The following is a 20,487-nucleotide window of genomic DNA, read 5'->3' on the forward strand; positions in this document are numbered from 1 at the left end:
ATGTTGGGGGTCTGTCTAGAATGGGTCTACACCATTGTTACACTTGCTCCCTCCCTACCTAGTGTCCTACTCACCCAGACATGACAAATTGGCCTAGTCAGAGTTTGCTCTGACTACATATAATTTATTCTTTGTCTCTTACTGTTGTTTGAATTTGAGAGACACTTTTTAAAAGGGAAAGCAGATATTAAAATGCTAATACATCAGACAATTTGAAAATTATTCATTTATGTGCTGTCGCCTATTAGCACACATCTCAAATAAATAGTCTGTGATATCAGCGTCCTCTTTTAGTGGAAAAAGCATAGAGGATACAGTTGTGGGATGAACATTGACATTGTTTGAGAGAAAAATAAAAAATAAAATCTAGAACTGGAAAAAAGAGATACTGTCCACAGGCACATTCTCGTACTGAATGTGCATCTTGTTTTTTAATAAGAATCTTTCGGAAACCTGAACAGCAATCTGCTATGTTTTCAGGCTCTGAAGCATTTGACATATCAGTAGAAAGTGCTACCATTAAGAGAGTCACTGGGCCACAATGAGCAGTGATATTGGTGTGGAGGGGGCAAGAGTCTTTTGTGAGATTCTCAGTGGTTGCAAGTGACACATACAAAGGCTAAAAGAGGAATATAGCTGTAAAGAAATTATGAGACCAGGAGATAGGTATAAGTCAAAGCAGTATCTGATATTCCTGTTCTTAAGACCTCTTAGCCCTTTGGGACTGAAGTTACACAAACTAAGATCTTTATGCTACTGACCCTATAAACTATCTACTTCCTTACCTTTTCCACAGAGCATTTTTATACCAGAGAAACTGCCTGAACTCTGTTTCAGCCCTATGTCCAGGGGAGCCATAATACTGTGTGTAATGACATTGGAAATGTAAGATCATACCATTCATAAACTTGGCTTTGTACTTGTGGTGTGTCCCTTTGAATCTAAATCCAGGGGGTGGATTGTGACCTCCTGATGGAAATATCTTTTTTTCTCTAGAGGTTTAATAATCAATTTGTGGAATTCCAGACCAAGGACACAATTCTCTGTTCAATTCTAAAGTATAGCTCGAAGAGCCTGTACAAAAGTACAAATTTGAGTAGGACTTTTTCCATCAGGAATATGGTCCATGGAAAATGAAATACATGGCTCCATTCTGGTCCTGAAATGGCAGAGGATGCAATCAGAGCACACTGTTCTTTATTATTACAATTGCTAAACTTGAAAATCACCATTATTGAAATGCAAAGGAAGTTAGTCTGCTCACTAACAATAAACATATACTGAAATTGTGCTTCTCTGTTCCTCCTTTGAGATAAACGGGAAACCTCCCTAAAATTTCTCATATTGTTTTATCATGTGTTATCAATATCATCAGGTTTAGGTGCTGAGTTTAGTTTTTCTTCAGGGTTGAATAAATAAATCCATTTATTACACGTCTGTATTTTACTGAATTTCCATACAACAGGAATCTGCATATTAATTTTCATGTGAGCAAGCAGATGACTGAGTTTTTATGGCATTGACTGGTTCCCCAGATAGATTTTTTTCTGTACTTATCAGGATGGAAAAATGTAATCTTGGTCATTGGAATGCAAGACCTTAATCTTGGTCTTAGTTGCACTGAGTTTAATCTGCTTACAACATATTCTGTACAAAATCAAACAACTATCTGGCTCTTCGTTCACATGCACTTTTGTAGCCTTTTAAAAAGGTTCCAAACCATGATTTTTTTTTTTAATATGGCTTCAAGGCTTTTCATCTAAGCCTGTTCATTGAACGCTAGGCCCCATTTGATCTTGATGACTAAAGAGGACTTTGGCAGCTGTTAGGTACCTAAGTTCTAAAAAGTGATCTATGTTGGCCTTGCTCCACATCATTAAATTAGTGCCTAAATTTAAGTGGCACCTTCATTTTGGACTGCAAAGGTCCCTAGCCACCTTCAGTTGGGCTTTTGAGCATGCATCTAGGTGCCTGTCTCCTGCCTTCTGTGGTCTACAGAGAGACCCAATACATTGTCTTCACATGCCTAACTCACATCAACATCACTGAATTCAACTCAGAAAAGATGGCAATGGTAGCCTACTAGTTAGAGCAATTATGTAGGAAGTTGAGTCCTCAACCTGAAGATATTCAAACCTACCTCTTCTACTTCCCAGGAGAGTGCCCTAGCCACCAAACTTTGGAATACACTGGGTGGAGGCATCTTCAACCCTTCTTGCTGAAGCTGTGATAGTGGGCACCCAACAGTGCCAGAGTCCTGGTATCAGAAGAAGAACAAGCAAGATGCAGCCTGCCTCTGTAACCCAACTGTTATGGCAGTAGCATCACTGAGTGGGGGGGAGGTGGAGAGGGACGAGCACAGCACCAACACTGGGCACTGTCTTGGTGAGGGGAGGGGCACAAGACTAGCAGCTGCCACCAGTAATGGCAACCTGGCCACTGCCTGTGCTGCTGCCTCATGTGCAACTGCCACGTGGGGCACATAACTGGGTTAGGGCACTTCCCTAATGGGAGAGAACTGCGTCCTGTGTCCTGCTTTCAGGACTCTTCATGTATTTTATTTTAGACAGGCATTGGTGAGAAAATAAAACTAACCTTGGCAGCAGTGACCTTTCACACTGTGGGATTTCTCTCACTGATAAAAATGTGGTTATGAAGTTGTGGTCCATTGAAAGCATAGCTGGAGGGAAACAGGTTTCTTGTCCTGTGAATCTTTGAGATTCTGACATTCTTCCCAGCCCATGAAGGACACAAAGTGGATCTTAAGTATTTTCACAAACCTAACGTTGAAGAGTGGGGGAGGGGGGGGGAAAGCATTTGTGTTTTCAACACTGTAAAATATTTCATTCTTATGTTGACACTTTTATCATTTTTACCATGATTCACTTAAATTTCTCGATGAAAATTCATTTTAAACAATAATACTGTTAGTTTGAGAAATAGTGAAATAAATCATTTTGACAAGTTTGGAACTTTTTGCAAACATGAAAGTAGAAAAGCATTGTCAAAATTGACTCTATCCTCTGAAAAGAGTTATTTATTTATTTTAGCATATTATGGCAGTTTTCAAAGAGAAATGTTTCATCCAAAGAATTCCCAACTGGCCCTACTTGTGAGTTTAACCACAATGCTCTTTGAAGTGTATCTTCCATTCTTCTTTTCTGACAGTGGCATTTGATTTTAAAAGGATTTGTAATAACAAAGTGCTTGTAACAGGCACCCAACTGCCTCATTGCAATGCAGGCAGGAAAGAAAACAGAGGGCAGGTCTACAAGAGATGCTAGTGCATGGTAGCTTGTTGTTACTGTGCAGTAGCTTTGGTGGGTGCTAACCATGATGCAACGCTACTGTGCAGTAGCTCATTGCTACTATGTGCAGTAGCATCTGAAAAAATCTGTGCAGGGATGCTACTGCGCAGTCTGCAGTATCCAGACAGCTGAACAGTACGCCACTCATGTAGATGCAGCCAGTAATAGTTAATAGAACCTTTAAAAGTCAGCTTCCAATGTCCCCAACGGTTCTTCCTTATGCACTTTTTCTTTAGGCAGTGTTGCTAAGCCGTTTGCAATATCCCTTTAATCTGTATCCTAATATCCCAGCAGATGCAGGAGTTCTGTCAAGTGGCTTTCCTATTCCATTTGTTCATATTCTAGCAACTGTCAAGAGATCATTGGAATTCAGATCTCCTACCCCCACTGTCTAAGTGTACACAACTAGCTTAATCAGAGCTGACAAAACAAAGCCTCAAGTCTATTTATCAATGCCTCGTACCATCTGTTTCTGGCTGTCCGATTCTTAAATTAAATAAATACACCAAAATACTTCTTATGCTGTGGTTTGTTGATGGTACATTCTTAATACAATATCTTTATAGTACACAGTGCACTACTTGCATATTGGGATACTGCTTCATATTTCATTCCTTTAATATTGTGATTTTTATCTATCTGTGTTCTTACGTTTCAGACTTATACACTTGAATGTTGCTCTAAAAAAACTTGAGTCTGGTTAGCAGTTTTAAAAATGCTTGAGTATGCACGATCTTCTTCACTTCCACCTTCTGCCTTCTTTTCCCTACAGTTGTCAAGAAAATGCTGTTTTGCCCTTTATGTTGTCTATCTTCACCTTCTTCGCAGAGAGTTCCCTAGTCTTGAGCCAGCAAGAGAAAAGGTTCAGTCCCCTCTCTCATGAACTTATTTCACAGTTTCACTGGTCCTGTGAAACATAAATATCAAAGGAGAGTGCATTTGGATATCCCATACGACAGATGGTCTCTTGAATAGCTTATTTCCAGGGCATAGGTGGTAGGCTACTGTGCTGAAATTCACTCAGTATTCTATGAAAATTCCATGAAGAATGCGGTTGCTCTTATTTTAGCTGTGGATGTTGCTTTTGAGAAAACCTTTGAACTGGTTAAAGGTTTCTGAAAACCATTGCAATTATTTCTGAGTTTAGCGAATTGCAATAATCCAACTGAGTACTGAGGCTCTCATACTCATAGTACGTGAATTTGCCAGACCTAATGCCTGCCCATTACGCAGACAAAAATCATTTTATCAAAAGATGAAAAGACATTCATGATTAATACCTTATAAAATGAACTGTTGAGAAACTGTCATGATAAAAAGTAGCCTAGACTTTTTTATCAACTGCTGTTGTAAGTGGAGAGACTCTGCTTAATGATGTAGAAAGTGGCTCTTAGTAGCTCAGCATCAGTGCCTTGGCTGTCAAAATAACTATTCATTTCCAGAGCTTGTGGTGGACTCTATGCAACTGTTTTATGAAAATGCCTTGAAAGCTAGTTATTGTTGTCATAGGGGTTTAAGAAACCTATACAGTAGCTTCAAATAATATGGGTCTGAACTGCATGAAGCTCCTAAATGAATATAGAATATGTGGATATTTTTTGTTCTGATATTCTTTATTATATGTCAGACACTGAAAGAGAAATATCCAGCTATTTTGGAGTATTTTTTTTTTTTTTTTGCAAACCAGAGCAGATTTTATTGCAAATATAATTCTAGCCTAAAACTGACAATTTGGTTGTGATTTTCGATGAATTGATCTTTAATCTTTAACACTATAATTGTCCTACCATACTTTGTGCTCTCCAGATAGACCCGCATGAAATTGGGATTGCAAAAGAACAATAGGTAGGCTGTTAAAATTCAGTAACCTATGCATATTGTGCTGCATCCTGCTTCTATGGAAATCAAGGGCAATACTTCCAATGACTTGAGTGGAAACAAGATCACATCTGCTAACCAGAATGAAAGTAAGATTTAACTAAAAAATGATCTACGCAAAGTATATACAAACTAGTAGGGCTGTGCAAAGCTTTGGGTGTTGATTCGATTTGGAGGAGATTCGACTCGATTCGATGGCCGAATCACCAAATCCAAATCAAATCAGGAGATCAATTAAAAGGTCTAAATTAATTCAAAGCCCTCCAAATTGATTTGGAAAAGAGTCGGAGAGCTTCGGCAATTTGGGCAGTCCTCACTGGCTGCTGCAGGTAGCTGGACCCTGACTCCATGCTGGTAAGTAGGGGGCGGGGGAAGGGAGACTGGAAGAGAGGGGAGGGGATCATGGGGCCCTGCCAGGCCCCATGCCTTGCCTGACTCCCCCTGCCCCGCTGAGTGCCCCAACCCCCACCTGCTTTCCCAGCCCCCTCACAATGGCTGCCCTGCCTGACACAGCTCCCAGCTCTTAAAAAAAAGTCCCCACTCACTGGCTACTGCCATTGGGTGGGGGGGATCCTCACTGCCCCCAACTGCCCCATGCTGTGTGGGGGGCTCTGCTATGAGCCCCCCCACCCCGCTCATTCTCCCAGCCTGCCCTGCCCCCATGGCTACCTCGCCTGCCCCACGTCCCGACCCTTAAAAAAAAAAAAAAAGCCCGGGTTCACCAGGTGCTGTAGCAGCTTCAGGGCTTCTGGGGGCTTGTGGCAGAGCCCCCCATGCAGTGTGGGGCAATGGGGAGCAGTGGGGATCACCCCCCAGCCTGGTAGCAGCCGGTGAGCTGGGGGGGTTTTTTTGTTTGTTTTAAAGGGCCGGGAGCTAGGGCCAGGAGGGGCAGCCAGGGCAGGGGGGCTGGAGGAGCAGGTGGGGGTCAGGAGGCTCATGACACAGCCCCCCATGCAGTGGGGGACAGTGGGGGCCACCCCCCCCCCAGCCTGGCAGCAGCCAGTGAGGGCTTTTTTTGTTTTTTAAAGAGCTGGGAGCTGAGAGAGCAGGTGGGGCAGCCATTGAGAGCAGGTGGGAGATGGGGGAGATTCGGCCAATTCGGCGGCAGCCAAATCTCCAAATCAGATTCAGCTGAATTGATTTGGGACAGTGATTCAAATCACCGAATCAAATCACGCCCCCCCCCCCACCCCGAATCGTCTGAATCCAAAGCAAATACTAGTTGCTTCGCACAGGCCTACAAAGGACTCTTATTAAGGGATCTGTTTTTTTGGAATGGCTCTAGAGAATGCAGGAAGTGTTGAAAGAAAGACATAAAACTGAGACTTAATCTTGATTATATAGTAAAATATCATCCTCACAAATGTATAGGCTGGATTTTTAGCTAGTTTTCATCAAGATCCATTGAGTTGAAAGCTGTCCCATTGATAAAACCTACTAAGACCAATAGTTTAATCTTAAACTAACTGATATAGTATCAATAAAGAAATATTTACTCTTGAAATAACATGGTTTATGTAGGTTATCTAGTGTGCTGACTTTGGCAGGCAGGCTTAACCCCATCAGGAGCTCTTCTGCCAGTCTTTAAGTTACACAAGCAAATAGGCAAACAAAACAAAACTCTTCTGCCTTGTTACAGGTATTTGAGGAGGAACACTTTGGCTCTGGCTAGCAGCCCAGCACCCTGCTTGCTTCTAGCAGCAAGCAGTTGAACTCACAGCTTGATTCCTTCTCTCCCTGCTTGCTCTTCTAGGAGTTTTTTATATTCAGATAATCTTTCTATTCAAATGCCCTTCAGCTGGGCTATGTAACCAGGGCTTGCCTGTCCCCTCTTAAAGGGACAGACTGGCCTGTTACACATGGTAACTGGAGAGTGAAGAGTTAACATGGAGTTGCTTTGTGATTAATGCCAGGTTTGATGTGTGCGGAGCAAAAGGAGTTATTTGAGATACAGGAATGGATGGATTATCCCTAAGAAGGAACTGCAGAGTACTGTAGACCCAATATATCAGGGGTAGGTGCCTCAACCAGGTTCTATCGCACTCAGAGGTATCAAGTTGTACAAAAGGTGTGTATGGAGGAGGGTTTTGTCTTTTTTTCTATGACCATTTGGCCCTGATGAGCTTTCCAGAGGACACTCTCTTGACACTTTACCTTATTGCATAGTATGCTTAAAGGAGGAAAGGGTATGGAGCTAGTTGGAGAGAGTACAGGATAGGACTTACACACTAACAAAGAATGTACTGACATTCTGCAGACACACATGTAACATATAAACAACTTGCATGATTTACACCTTGCTCCATCATGCTTGAAAATATTTTTTCTCAGGTTTAGTGTTCTGTTTACAGCAACTCTTCACAATCTACCCTCACTGCTTTTCCTTGATGTTGGCTTCTTCTAGTCACAGCAATTGTTCGTAGACCTGACTAGAGCTAGCTGAAAAGCAGTTTCCCATTTGCGGTCTTCTCTCCCTATTACCAAGCTTATCTAGGTAGACACTGGTTGCAGGTTGTGATCCCAGCTCCATGTTGGGAAAGAAACACACAGGGCATATCTATATGTACAATAAATATAAAGCAGTAAAGTCTGATGCTTATTGTGCTGGAGTTTATTGCACCTGGGTGCACTGTTTGAACACACTCTCAAGACTGCAGCATGGTAAGCCAGGTCAGAGCAGCCCAGGGCTATTCCAGCTCATCTCAACGTGCTGCAGAGGGGCAGGCAGGGGCATGAGGGTGCTCTAGTGTGGGGCTACCCAGCAGGTAGCCTCTGCACTGAAGCACCCTTCTGCCCCATCAGCAATCCCATCAGTGTGTACACATTCACTGCTGCAGAGTAAAATACTCCACCACAGGGTGGTACTTGTATTTACTAATTTACTTCAGCCTAGTAGCACTGCAAGTGTAGATGCTGAGAAGTTTACTGCAGAGCTGAGGCAACTCCTCAATAAACAACTTGTGTAGTTAAACCCACAGAGAATACTTAACATCTTTTCTCCAGGCTAGTTTATTTCCCTGTTCTAAGTTTCTGATCAATAGAAGTTACTGTGAATAGGAGATGTAAAAGATGAGGAAACTGCTAGAATCTAATACCTAGATCTTGATTTATTTTTTAAACAACTTTTAGAAATCTCTTTAAACCAACCTTTAGTTGTAAGCACCAGGTCAGATTTCTCTGACTTCTGCTTGTGCCATGTTTTGCTCAATTATGTAAAATAACATGATGTAATATACAAAATTGGAGATGACAGACATGCATGAATATAGGCACTTTGAACAGATGTGTATTACATAAAGAATGAAGCATGATTGAGGTATAATTCTGGTGTATTAGCTGGAAAATTGTAACACAAAATGAATAGTTTGTGGGAGCAAAAAACCTATGAGGGTGTTATTAAATTTTATTACTTTTAAAGCTGCTGTTGTGCATTAGCACATTTGAGGGTTCTAAGGCTATTGGATAACTAAAATGTTAGTAATGTACAAAATGATATTTTGTTCTTTATTATAAAGCACTGAGTAGGCATTGTAGGCTTAAGAACATATCAGATGTAAAATATAGGATGTTGTGTTTTAGAGGAAGGCAAAAGTAATGGCAAGTTTAACTCTATTCTTTTCTTCCATGATATATTTTTAATTTGTTATGAAATCGCCCCTGTTTAAACTACTGTCTTGTGAATAGTTCAAATACCATAATGTGAGGATATGAGACGGAAGGAAGGAAGCTAAGTGCTTACTAAAATGATATGAAGCCTTCATTACCTTTTGTTAGATTAAAAAAAGTGAATGAGTAGAAAATAATATTAAGGATATAACAACGAGGGATAGCAACTGCTTGCGATGTAAGCTAAATGTAAGGAAGAGTTAAACTCTTGTAGAATAAGAAGGCTAAAACAAGAGTAGTTTTCACTATTCAAAACCAGAGGCATATGAAGATACAGGAGATCCTCTGAGAATTGTTTTGTGAAGGGCTGTACCTCCAAAAAGAGACTAAGAAAAGCCAGTGAAGCAGAAAAAGAAGGTACCAAGAAAGCCCCGGATGCACATGGAAGAATTGGCAATGTGGCCTGAGGGAAAACTGAGAGTGATTCTAGTGAAGTGGCTTGGACCTGCCTCCATCAATGATTCCTTTTCCTAACAGGCAGCAGGACCCCAAATTTTAGCTAACTGTGTAGGGCAGCAAAATAATAAACTAAATATAAAACCTTGAAGATAAATGTATCAAAATTGTGATTAATCTAGATGGATAGAAATTGAAACTCATGACAGATCTGCCTGCAGGTTTGCTCAGACTTATGAATCTTCCAGTAATCTTGGCCTGAGATTGCAGTAATATTTGGTTGATGTATATTTTGAGGAAAAAGCAAGTGAAAATCAGTAGTTGTACCTTATGATCAGACCAAAGGCAACTGAATATCAGCTATTTTACAAAAGTTCTGCTTTGAGGTTTGTGATTCATTTGAACATGAAATGCAAACTGAAGAAAGTAGAGAGACACTTTCAAATGGCTTAATCTCACACTGTATCAAGGCACAGAGCAAATTTCTACTCACCTTTTTTCCAGAAATATTGTCTCACTTCAGTAGGATGGATTAAATTGTTAAATTGACTTAATATGCCAGGAAATAACGCACAGTTTCTACCATGGAGTACTTTCCCCTAAAATCAGTGCAAAAAGTTATTGTTCTATCCTTCTTTGAGAGTGGAATAACTGGTAGAAGATCAAAAAGGACTTGACTCATGTAATTAATGTGGACATTATTCTTTCAGCCTATTAGCTTGGCAAATAAGCTAAAACAATCATTCAATAGATTGCTTTATCTTTTAAAAACTGCCTTGTGTGCCATTATTGTAGTTTTACCAGATAAACTATTTATTGAAAGAAATCCGCAGCAATATCTTTAACTTCCACTTTATTTGTTCATGCTATAAATGACTTCAGTGAACCTTTTCTTACTTTTTTTAGATATAACGAGACTAGGAAAATGTATAAAATACTCTGAAGGTCCATTTCAGCCTTTTATAGGCATGAATGCTGCTCCCATTTTTTCCTTTGAAAACGCAGTTGCACAAAGCTACGAAAATCAATGCAATGCTCTTAGGAGCACTTCATACTTTCTCCTTTTTCTCTGAAGTGATTAGATTCACGTTACTCTTAGAAGTATTAGCATAGACTAAGAGTGATGTTGTAGCTGTTATGGTCCAGGAATTATGTGAGAGGCAAAGATTTGTTGTGGTGATCTCTTCTGTTGGACCAAGTGCATATATTATTGTGGGAAGGTACTTAATTGAGAAGGTACTTAATTTTGCACCAGTAAAGCTCCTGCTGCTGGGCTTGTCCAAAATTACCTGAGTCTTGCCAGGTTGAGCAGCTAATTTTCTAATAGCTTAGCTGTTAGAGCACTTTTCCAGTAAGTTGGAGATGAGGTTAAATCCTGTCTGATATCTGAGGAGATTCAAGGCTATATTTACTGTCTTCTAGGGGATTGCTTTAAGTAGGCTGTAGTGATTACCTGAGTTAGTCTCCCTATTCTCCGTAGAGGGAACCAGACTTTCTCAAGGTGCATCACGTTGTCTTACTTTCAGTAATCTAAGTGTTTTGCATCTAGCCCTTTAGAGGTTTTAATTTTAAGGCATTACTCCTCTCTTCAACATTACCTATTTTTTGGTAAAGGGAGCTTCCCATGCAATCTGCTGGCTTTTGTGGAATTTTTTTGTTAAATTAATCCAGTGTGCTTTGTTTATTTCTGGATATGTCATCTTATATATTTCTAATACTAAAATTGTATAGAGATACAGTGCTGATATAATTTGTATTTCTATATGAGTTACTTTTATTCCATTTCTATATGATGTCTCCCTTCCCTTCATCCCTCCAGCCTTCTGTAAAGCAAAAAAACTGCTCTGAGATCCTTAATTCTTTACAGAGTTAACCTAAGTAAAAACAATCTTTCCTCAACTAATTGCAATGCCATATAGGGTCTGATAGGGTCTTAATGATCTGAGCTGACCAGAGGTACTTCTTCAAGTGTCAGCTCTCAGCTTAATTTTATCTTTGGCTTGCAGTAACTAATTAAACTAATTGGAGAAGGAAAAGACAGCTCCAACATATAAGGCAAGGCATGACTGTTCCCACAGGGAAAAATAGCATTCAAAACTTTCACAACCAAACTTTGGTGATAATTTGAATGGGACTTTGATTCAGACCTATCTGGAAAGGAAGAATCTTCACCATAATGCCTTTTTGCTTGGATATTGGTGAAGGTATTATTTTTAATGGGACTAAAATTTTGCATTTCATCTTCTGTGATGAACAGGGCAGAAACAGATACACCATGGTAATGAACTCATAGCAGGATAATCTCCCTTTATTTTGAGTAACTTCCTAGAACCAATCATAGATTCATAGATTCATAGATGTTAGGGTCGGAAGGGACCTCAATAGATCATCGAGTCCAACCCCCTGCATAGGCAGGAAAGTGCTGGGTTTAGATGACAATCATGCTAGTTATGTTGGCCTCTTGGCCCTAAATACACCTCCCTTATCTGATCCCACATCTGATAAATCAAGAATTCATTTATGTCAAGTTGTCAGTCTTTAAAATATTTCCACTGCCATTGATAACTGTACTGTTACCTCAGGGTTTCTGACAGTAAAGCCCCTTGAAATCAGTAAGTCCATTGATGTCAGTAAGCCATGCATCCGGCCCCTCAGTGGATGACTAATATTGTGGGCACTGAATCTTCTCTCTCTCATAAGTTTGCAACGTCTTGCACTTTCTCTCAACAATGAACTCCTTTTCTTAAGAAATCCATTGGAGAGAGTTACTTTGGATTATTTTTCAATCTCACAAAAGGCAAGTACCCTTGTTCACAGGGGTCTTTCTGTTCATTATATCTGTGCTGCTATATATGTAGAGAATGAGTGATTCCACCATTTTTTTGCAATCTATTAAAATGCTGGAGCCATTAAAATGCCAAATTACTTCCTATTTATTTTGTTCTCTTGTGTACAGCACACAGTAAACTTTCACGCTGAGTAGGTGGACGGATGGCATTTGGAATCCACCCCGGGCAGCCTTTCATGACTGACATAAATTGCTGTGATTAGACTCTGAACACAAGAAACATGCACATATTACTCCAGGCACCTGTACAGTTATGAAACAAGCAGGGCCTCTTTCATCAGGGTCATTTTTTTCTAGAGTTAGAAAAAAAACAACCCATCGTTGTTTTCTTGCATGGAAGCTGCTGCGAGGTAAATGTATGCAACCCATGGCATCAGTTTAGGCTGCAAAAATTAGGACCAGCATCTTGAAACACATCATGAGCTGAATAATCAGGGACCAGGAAAGGGTTTCTCATGATACTAAGATGTTTTCCTCCATATTGCAAGGGAAATCAAGTACAGCTTTTATAAAAGGGCCGGCAGGCAGCCAGACCCCAAACCTGCTGCAGTTTCATATATAAATATTTATCTTCAGCTGCTCCCAGAAACAAACAGGGCATAAGCAGTAGCTACAGTTTCTGAGTCATCTGCAAAGGTAGCCATGTGGAGCGCGTTGAAATAAACCAGCTGAAGTATAAAGAAATTAAACCTTCATAAATTAATCTCCAGATGGTTGTTGGTTTCCAGCATTTCCCTAGGCCAAAATAATGCACTTTAATATGGGAAAACAAAAATGTTTGGGTTGGATCAGGATTCCTGTTAATGCTGCTGATCTCCACTTTTCCTGTATTAGGAATTACTCGTTTTCTCCTGGCCCGTTCTCACTCATTATTCACCCAGCAGTTTGCTTAGATACCGGCAGGAATGACTAGGAAGGATGAATTGGGCATCAGCCCAAGGCACTAACTTACAGAGGGCTTCAACAGCATCCTGCATTGTTTAGCACCCCACTCCCCAAGTCTCCACTGCATGGCAGCATCTCTGCCCAAGGCATTGAATTGCTAATTTAATATATTCATAGTCATTAGGGCTGGAAGGGAGCTCGGAAGATTGTTGGGTCTAGCCCCCTGCCCCAGGGGCAGGAAGTCAGCAGGGGTCATAGGATCCCAGCAAGATAAACATCTAAATGTCTCTTGAAGGTGTTCAAAGTAGGTGCTTGAACCACTGCCGGAGGCAGGCTATTCCAGACCTTGGGAGCTTGGACAATAAAGATGTTCTTCCTTATGTCCAGCTTGACACGATCATGGAGGAGTTTGTGACCATTCGACCTTGTCATCCCTTGGGGTGCTCTGGTGAACAGATATTCCCCCAGCACCCCTCTGCAAAGGCCCTTCCTCAGCCATGAAAGCAATAGAAAGGTGAGTGGCTCAGTTAGTTACAGCCCATGAGTGAAGAAAAGGGGCCAGTCAGCAAAGGTCCATAATAAGGCAGCCTCGGGCCAAAGATCTAACTAAAAGAAGAGAAGAATAACGTAAGGCCATTTCCTCATCCAGAAGCTGATGCAAAGCCTATCCTACCCTCACACTCATGGATACTTGCAAATAATTTCAAAGTTTTAAAAACCATTCTCAGTTAAATTTTGAAAAAAAATGACGTTTGAGCTGACAAATTCCCTGTACAGCTGTAGGAGAGCTAGCATGGCTTATATTGATCAGAAAAATCTTTGCAGTTTCAAAAAATCTTTGCAATCAGTTATTGCTAGCGATGGGAGGAAAAGAGCTCCCATTTTCTAGCCAGATACCCTCAAACAGGTTTGTGGTGTTGTTATAGATTTCTATGGTGGAACAATAGCTTAGCTGAAAAGGTCTAGTTGCCCACTGAGCTAATCTTCTATAGCTTCCAGTGGCTGAGAAAGCAACACATTTTCAGTTATAATTTATTAAGCCCTGTGAGATCCCAAATGACATCCAGAAGCAACTCAAAGCACAGAGTAGAAAAGTGAAAAATTAGACCCTGTGGACAGTTTAAAAATTAAAACTGGTGGATATTAGACTAATCAGTTTTGTTTACAGAGCAGTGACATGTATATTGCAAATTTTAAAAAATTCTTTCACTGAGAGACATTTTCATGGGACTAATGAGCTCCTTATCAATAGCAAGAACAAATAATTACCTATAAAATATACCACCTGAAGAGCATTTTAACTATGGAACAATACTTCAAGAACAACTAATTTGCACAAAACTCCCACTACCAGCAGCATTTCATTGTAATCAATAAGTCAAACACTTATTTAGCATCACGATTGCTGACAATTAGTCTTTTGTCTGTTTCACATCTGGTGCTCTTATTGAGATCCATTTAATCACCAAGTTTGTCTAGATAGTAATTTATTTCCTGATGCTTTCATGGTTCATTTTTCAATCTCCATTCGTGGGAAGAAAATATATTAGGTGTTTCATTGTTAAGTCACCTTAATAACAATAGTTATAAAAATAAATTAATAAGAAGGTTTGTGTTTACCTTAAAATAAATGTAAACAAGAACTTCTTGTAGAGATGTGGTTTTAAACTTGTGCACCATAGATAAAAGCAACTGGACGTGCATGAATGAAGCAACTCTTTTTGCCATGCCTCTTCTTCACATTTAGTACAAGCTTACCATCATTACATTTGCCATGAATAAGGCATACAGAACTTCATCCTTTAGCAGGAAACATTTTGTGACCCAAAGGAAAATACAGGCAGTCCTTGACTTCCTACTTTTCTAGTTACAAAGTTTTGCACTTACAATGTTTATAAATTGACACCCTGTTTCAACTTTCTGACATCAGTTTCGACTTTACAACGCTTGATCTGATGCCATGCCATGCCAGCAAACAAGTTTGCTGCGTCGCCCATCTCCCGTCTGTCCAAACTTCCTTGGACACTTTCTTTAAGAAAGCAGACAAGACTCCAGAAAATCCTGCAGGCAAGACTCCTGAGAAGACTCCAGCCAAGAACCCTTCAAAAAGTCTAACCAAGAGCCCTTCAAAAAGTCCAGCCAAGTCACCTCAAAGAAGTCCTTCCAAATCAATATGATTGCTATTTACAATATAAATACGTTAATGTAGCTATATTACTCATCTATAATTGACTGAGTACAAAATTCTGGGTTATTTTTGGTGAAAATAAGGTATCGGGCTTTGGTTCAGGAACCAATCCCCCATTTATAACATTGTTATCTATGGAAAAATAGGTTCTGAGTTGCAATGTTTCGACTTAAGACACGGTTCTCAGGAACCAATTGTGTCATAAGTCTGAGGACTGCCTGTACTTTGTTTCATTTGGGATGATTTGTCCTTTTTGTGAATTGACTGTTGTTAAATTTATACTCAAAATGTATTCTGAAAATACAAAATTGAAAGACTTAATTTAAAAAAAATTAAAGCTAAAATTCTCAACTTTTTTAAATGTTTCCAATTTTTAGTTGTCAAAGCAAACAGAAACTTATTGATATTTTTGGTTAATACAAATTATATTTTTTGTAAATATACTGTTTACTGAAAATATATTTCCTACCTCTAATTAGCATCACTTTTTGGAAAATCCTAGGTCCTGAGTTGTTTATTACATCATGCTATCAAAACCAACCTTTAAAAAAAAAATCCTTTTTATATGATTTATCCAAGAACTGTTTTTGTTCTTACTGTAACTGCACACACACAATTTATGATCTGTAGACATCAAATGTAGCTTTGTTTTTTTTCTTTGTACCAGCACAAAAATGGCTAATTGGCCCAGGCAAACAGAAAATCTTTCTAGGAAAACAATTCAAAGAGCTCAATTGAAAATTTTCCTTACAGGAGCTATAGATGAAATGTCAGCCATAAAAGAGAGAAATTTAAAATAATTTTCATTTATTGGGAGCAGCGAGTACCACTGAAACTGTTTGTAGCAGTTGAAACTATAGTTTATAAGACAAACCTAAGCAGAACAAAATTGACATTTTTATATAAGCCAAAAAAGGGAAAAAACCCAAACCCCAAACAAAACCCAGTTAATTTAATTTATACACAGTGCTTTAAATATTGAGAAGATGCAACGATACTTCTAGACAAACATTTTCTAAATTTACTCAATATTTTTGGATATATTAAGGAAGATGGACAAATTTGGTTCTTCTATAATGAGAACCTTTGGCATAAAACAAATGTACAAAGGATCAGGTCTAAAGGTCTCTGATAACATTGTTCTGCACTTATTCATTCAACCCCCTGACAAAAACCAAATGAAGAGGTTCCTGGAAAAAGGCATTTCCACAAAAATCCCATTGTTGTGTTACCCTTTCATTGGAGAAGTGAGGTTTTTACCTTTGGGGGAAAAAAAAACCTAGCACAGAAGATTCCCTGGATTCCACAGAAGATCAAAATTAGTTTTACAGAAATTGGCTCCATATCCCCCTACTATGTGTCTGGATGGGCTGTTGGAAAGGAGCTTAGCTATGGTACCAACCACTGCTTTTTGGTACTGGCCCCATGGACCTTTTGCTAATTTGGAGGACTGTGAATAATCAAATACTGTCAATTCAGCACTTTACAGGTGGTCTCTACTGAAAAAAAGATAATATTATCAGATGAAAATGCCATCAAGCCCCTTTTAAATTAGATACGGTCTGCTACTTAGGTCTGAACTTAGGAATGGAATTCTAAAAATCCAGAGCTTCAGAGACGAGGGGCACCTACACACGTGCTGGATGCCCGCTCTGATGTGTGCTTATTAGCATGTGTCGGAGCAGACTTGATTAACACGCTTCCAGCAGCCTTGTGTCTCATGTATTGAGCATCCCTGCACTTCAAAATGATGGTGGGTACACTTTAGCTGAAGCTCGTTGAACAAGCTTTAGTTAAAGTGCCCCTGCCAGCATTTTGAAGTGTGGGGTGCCGAATACATGAGATGCTCTGGGCACTTTAATTAGAGGAGCTCCCAAGAGCCACTTTAATTAAAGCGCTCCACCTCTCCACACCCTAGAGCACATGTAAAGATACCCAAGGATATTAGAATAACCATTTTAGTTGTGTTGCTATACTTGAGACCACATGGCATTGCAGTTTAAATTTTAAGAAGACAGTTTGGCCCAGGGGAAACATCCGATCTAAGGCATACTGGAATCATTGGGAGTGTTTTCATCAATTTGAAGTGATTTTTTGATTTGAAGAAACCATGGCAGTTAAATGTTTTAAACATCACTAGGAAAAGTGAAATTTAGGGTGCCTGTAGAAGGGTGGGAACGCTGTTCTGATGAGCTGTAATTACAACACGTCAGAGCAGGCTTGATTAATTGACTGTGCTAATTAGCACACTCCAGCAGCCTCTGCGTCTTGTGTATTTAGCATCTCCGCACTTCGAAATGGCAGCAGGGGTGCTTTACTTAAAGCTCACTGAATGATCTTTAGTTAAAGTGTCCCTACCACCATTTTGATGCACAGGACACTGAATACATGAAACACCGTGATCGCTTTAATTAGAGCCCCCCCGAGCATGTGTAAAGATGCCCTTAGATTTCAGCTCTCAGTGTATATCATTCATTAATCACCCATGGTATAATTTATATGTTATGGACACACAGTCTGTTTACTCTGAGAGAATTTAGTCTCTGTAAATTTACTCTGCAGTGAGCTGGGGACACAAATGATCAGATTTCCAAAGCTGGCTGCCTATCACAAACTAGAACAGTGATTTTTCAACCAGAGTGCCATGGCACTTGGGATGACTTGAGATCCTTTTAAGGCTGCTGTGGGGTGCTACACAATGTTAGTTCTGCACAATATTAGGTGTGCAAGCATGATTCACCAGATAAACCCAGAGATTTCAAATAGGAATACATGGTGGTAAAGTTTCCTGGCCTGTGCTGGTCTAACTTCTTTTAACAGAATTGAGTTATTATTTTTCCAGAGTAAAAAAATGAGTGAAAACTAAAAGCTGACATTTTCTGAGAGTTTCTTGAATCTATTGAGGGGTATGTTGAGTCTCTGAGGAGTGCCTTGAGTCTAAACAGGTTGAGAACCACTGGTATAGACTAACTAAATCAGAGATGTATAAGCTTTCGTAAGGAACAGCTTGCTTCATCAGAATTTTTAAAGGCACTTCAGAGAGCACTGCTTCTAAATAGAAAACCAAGATTTGAAGACAAAGGTTAGGAAAGGAGGAAGAAAAGAAAGGGCACACTGTTGGGAGAAGCAGAGGTGGGTATAAGAGAAAAAAAGAAAATAGTTAACCCATTGAAGGATGTAGGAGTTATAAACTAATCCAGGTAATGGGATAAGAAACCATACTTAAGTTTAGATTATTCTTAACACCCTCTGGTTGCTGGTTTCTATTTAGAAGCTCTGCTCCATGCAGTTCCTTCATAGTATGTTGCTTATGCATCTCTGATTTATCCATTTTCTATGCCAGATGTAAGTAGTATAACTTGGTCAGTGGTACACCTCTTTTTCAAAAGGCAACTTCTTCTTTTGGGAGCTGAAGATAAATGATGCTCTCTATTCTATTTAGGATTATGCATTCCATGGGTACGTCCAGTCGAGCGCAGATGTTTGTTTCCTTGGGAACAAGTAACAGGGGCACACCTTGTGCCGCTGCTACTTGTCCCTGGGGAACCTTATGCCATGCACACTCTGGCACAAAGTAGGTTACCCCAGCTGGAGTAGGGGAGGCTGGGGCCAGCAACTGTGTTGGCTCCAGCAACTGCGCTGGCCCACATGTCCCATTCCACTTTTTTCAGCATGGGTTTTTTTGACCCATGGTGTGTGGTGTGGTGTGTGGTGCTGCAGATGGGTCTGTGGTGCCACTTACCACACGTCTGTGCTCATCTGGATGTGGCCTATGAGTTTATATGCAACACAGAGTAGTGAGATGAGCTGGTAGCTCTTTGGAACCTCTGGTGGTATATTTATATCATACAAACTCATTACCAGCCAAGGAGAAAAAAGCATGGACTCTGAAGAATGGAGTCCCACAAAGGTCAGTGTCAGCACCAGTACATTTCAAGTTATATGCCTCAGACTTTCTGCATACAACATATAAGCAATACATGTACACTGATTATGTCACCATAGTAGTCCAAAGAATAGACATGACAGAACTGGAAAAATGCTGATTAATGTCATGAAACTCATTGCTAACTATCTGCACAAGTGGTGCTTGAAATTGAGCATCAATTTCAGTATCATAAGATTCATCACCCTTCCACCTGGACAGTAGTTGAGCCAAGAATACACTGAATATCAGAGTAGGCAACCACATCCTTCTCCATGAGCATACCCCAACCAACCTAGGAGTCACATTAGACTGTCCCCACACCTATGAACGTCACATTTAGAAGGTCAGTAGTGAAGTCTCTGCATGGATAGCTGCCTTAAGATGTTAAGCCAGCACAACATGGGGTGCTAACTTCAAAGTGCTCAGAACCACTGCACTTGCAATGGTATATGCCCCAGCACAATATTGTGTTCCTGTATGGTCCAGAAGTTGTCATGCTAAAAAGCTCAACAGTGTTCTTAACAGCACACTGAGACTTGTAACAGGCTGCAAAACCTACACACACACAGATGTACTCCCTGTATTTTCAGGCATTACACCAACCAATCCTAACATCATTTCTGGTAAGAGAGATAATAGATGATGAAAATCACCAGCTCCATCAGCTGTTAACTGAAGACCCGAACAGATGGAGGCTTAAGAGGCTCAAAAGTTGTAAATCGTTTAAACATGAAGCTCACAAGCTCCTGGAAAAGACTGGGGATGCTGAACCAAATATACGGGCAGCAACGGAATGGGCCAACTGCTTGGAAAGGTCAGGCCTATTTCTGCGGCATTTTCTACCAACACCAAATGAGTCCCACATCAGGTACAACCTTGACAGAGAAGCATGGGTCAAGCTGAGCGGACTGAGATCTGGATACAGGTGCTTCAAAACAACACTTCATAAGATAAACATATTGGCTAGTCCCCTGTGTGAATGTGGTGTCCAACAAACAGCACAGCACTTAACTGAAAGTTGTAATCTTTACAAATACCCAGATGGGGTAGTTGGAATCCACACATTGAGTGATAATATCAGATAGGCTCATTGATTTGTAAGTTGATATCTGACACCATACAAAAAAGAGAGATGGGCAACTCTACTTGGTCTTTTGCATGACTTCAGATTAACATGGCTATCTCTCTCTGCTTGTCACAGTGCTTGGCCACTAGGTGGCAGGAGTGATGATTTCTGTTGACCAGAATGCTACTTTGCAGTGAAATTGGCAATGGCAGCAGATACATAACGATATACTATAATATCTTTCTCTGAAGTAAATTTGCTTCTTACTGAGCAAGTCTACATATGAAATTAATGTGATGCAATAAACTCCATGCATATCACACT

Source organism: Alligator mississippiensis, chromosome 4 (assembly GCF_030867095.1).
Source record: "Alligator mississippiensis isolate rAllMis1 chromosome 4, rAllMis1, whole genome shotgun sequence".
In the NCBI taxonomy this organism is placed as follows: domain Eukaryota; kingdom Metazoa; phylum Chordata; order Crocodylia; family Alligatoridae; genus Alligator; species Alligator mississippiensis.